Genomic DNA, 2,383 nt, shown 5'->3' with positions numbered 1-2,383 from the left:
ATTTATTTAGTTTCTGTTATTATTATGCTGTAGTGCAATTCTGATGCCAAGTACCTAGTGTTAGCATGGACTCCACAAATTAAGGGCATAATTTCCTAAAAGATTACCTTCACTTCTAACACCAGCCACAATTTCAGAAGTCCTCAGACCAGTTGCACTTCTGACCAACTGGCTATAAATATAGGGGTTGCTTTAACTCTTTTAGGTCTGATAATTTGTTTGAATGACTCACAGAATTCTGTAAAGCACTGTATTTACAGCTTTACTATAAAAGTTGTCAATCAGAACCAGCCCAATAGACAATTAGGATGATGCCTGGAAGGGAAGTAGAATACATCACCCTTCCCCAACACTTGATGTGTTCAGCAACAAGGAAGCTAGCTGAGGCAGCTCTCATCCAGGCAGTAGCGCAAGGCTATGGAGCGCTAAGCCGTGCATCATGCCCTGCGCTGCTCAGGCTAGCGAACAATACAGTCAAGATGGCTAAAGGTGATCCCAAGAAACCAAAGGGCAAGATGTCTGCTTATGCCTTCTTTGTGCAGACATGCAGAGAGGAACATATGAAGAAAATGAGGTCCCTGTCAATTTTGCTGAATTTTCCAAGTAATGCTCTGAGAGGTGGAAGACCATGTCCAGGAAAGAGAAATCTAAATTTGATGAAATGGCAAAGGCGGATAAAGTGTGCTATGATCAGGAAATGAAGGATTACAGACTGGCTAAGGGAGGCAAGAAGAAGAAGGACCCTAATACCCCCAAGAGACAACTATCTGCTTTGAATTCCTCCGCAAGATCAAGTCTACAAACCCTGGCATTGGAGATGTGGCAAAGAAGCTGGGCGAGATGTGGAATAACTTAAGTGACAGCGAGAAGCAGCCATACGTCAACAAGGCAGCGAAGCTGAAGGAAAGGATGTCACAGACTATAAGTCTATAGGGAAGTCTGATGGCGCCAAGGGTCCTGATAAAGTTGCCCAGAAAAGGTGAAAGAGGAAGATAAAGATGAAGAAGAGGAGGAGGAGGAGGAATTAAAAACAAACAAACAAAAACCTGTTATCTGTCTTATTGTGAATACCTTAGAGTAGGGAGCCTCTCCCCCAAGATGTGTCTGTTGCCCTCATTAGGTTTAATTACCCAATTGGATCATGATCATATTGTAGTCTCTCAAAGTGCTCTAGCAATTGTCAGTGGTTTACATGAAGTGGCCATGGGTGTCTGGAGCACCCGAAAACTGTATCAAAGCTGTACATATTTCCAAACATTTTTAAAACGAAAGGCTCTTGTGTTCTACTCATTTCATGCACTTTGCTGTTGGTGTGACAAGGCATTTAAAGATGTTTCTCACATTTCTTTTTTTTTTTTTTTTAACTTGTAAGGTGGTGTGTTAACTCTAAGGTCATTGGCTAGAAATCCCGAGTTCTCAACTGTACGTATCTATAGTTTGTAAAAAGAACAAAGGAACTGAGATACACTCTTGAGCATCCTTGCTTGGTGTGGAGGTTGTGGGGGCTATGCATTCTGGAGGGGCTGTAGCTCAGGGCATGCACTGTGGGGCTGGACCTGTGGACACTGCACTGAGCATCCATCTAGCTTCAGGTTGTCTTGTTTTTGTATATAGCCACATAACATCCCACTGCCCTTCTTAGCTGTGGAGAAGGGGAGGTCAGCTGGCATGAGAAGTGTTTTGGATCCTTTTTAGTTGAAGTGTGGTAGTTTAAACCCTTTGTTTTCTTAAACAAGCTGTAGAACTCTTCATTATCAGCAAAGCCAAGAGCCACTGCATCAGTGAAAGTTCAAGAACCTTCTGTACTAAACACCATCTGCAATGTTTTCTCTCTTTTTTTTTTTGGTATGTTTATAATGCTGAAATCTTTCTTAAGTTAAATAAACAGTATTACATTTAAAAAGAAAGGCATATCTGAGAGTTGGTGTCCATAGTTTTTGTTGGGGTTTTATTACAGAGGCATGATTAATTGAATTATTGGCCATGTGATTGAACTCAGTCTTTAATACCCCCTCTCCTCCCTGGAGGTTGGGCTGGTTCAAAGCCTCAACACTCTAATCTTGTGGGTCGTCAGTCTTTCCTATGATTAACTCCCATCCTGAGTCATCTCATTTGTATAAATCAGGCATGATGCAAGAGACTCATGAATAACAAAGCCACTCCTATCACTCAGGAAGTTCTAAAGATTTAGAGGTTATCTCCCAGGGACCAGGGACCAAGAAAAGGTAAATTCTTTATTATACAACAGTAGGTAGTTTTCTTCTTTATTGAGGAATAGTTGACTTTCAATATTATATTACTTTCAGGTTTATAACATAGTGATTCAATATTTTTATACATTATGAAATGATTACCACTGTGAGTCTAGTTACCATCTGTCACC

The 2,383-nt window shown here is 40.9% G+C and overlaps 1 pseudogene; it reads left to right on the top strand.

The window, feature by feature from the left end:
* Window positions 1–411: 411 nt before the first annotated feature.
* LOC120867664 lies at window positions 412–1,999 on the top strand (annotated as a pseudogene).
* The last annotated feature ends 384 nt before the right edge of the window (window positions 2,000–2,383 follow it).

The sequence above is a fragment of the Oryx dammah genome, unplaced genomic scaffold (genome assembly GCF_014754425.2).
Source record: "Oryx dammah isolate SB20612 unplaced genomic scaffold, SCBI_Odam_1.1 HiC_scaffold_9, whole genome shotgun sequence".
NCBI classification, from domain to species: Eukaryota; Metazoa; Chordata; class Mammalia; order Artiodactyla; family Bovidae; genus Oryx; species Oryx dammah.
This window is presented reverse-complemented; position numbering and strand designations above follow the sequence as displayed.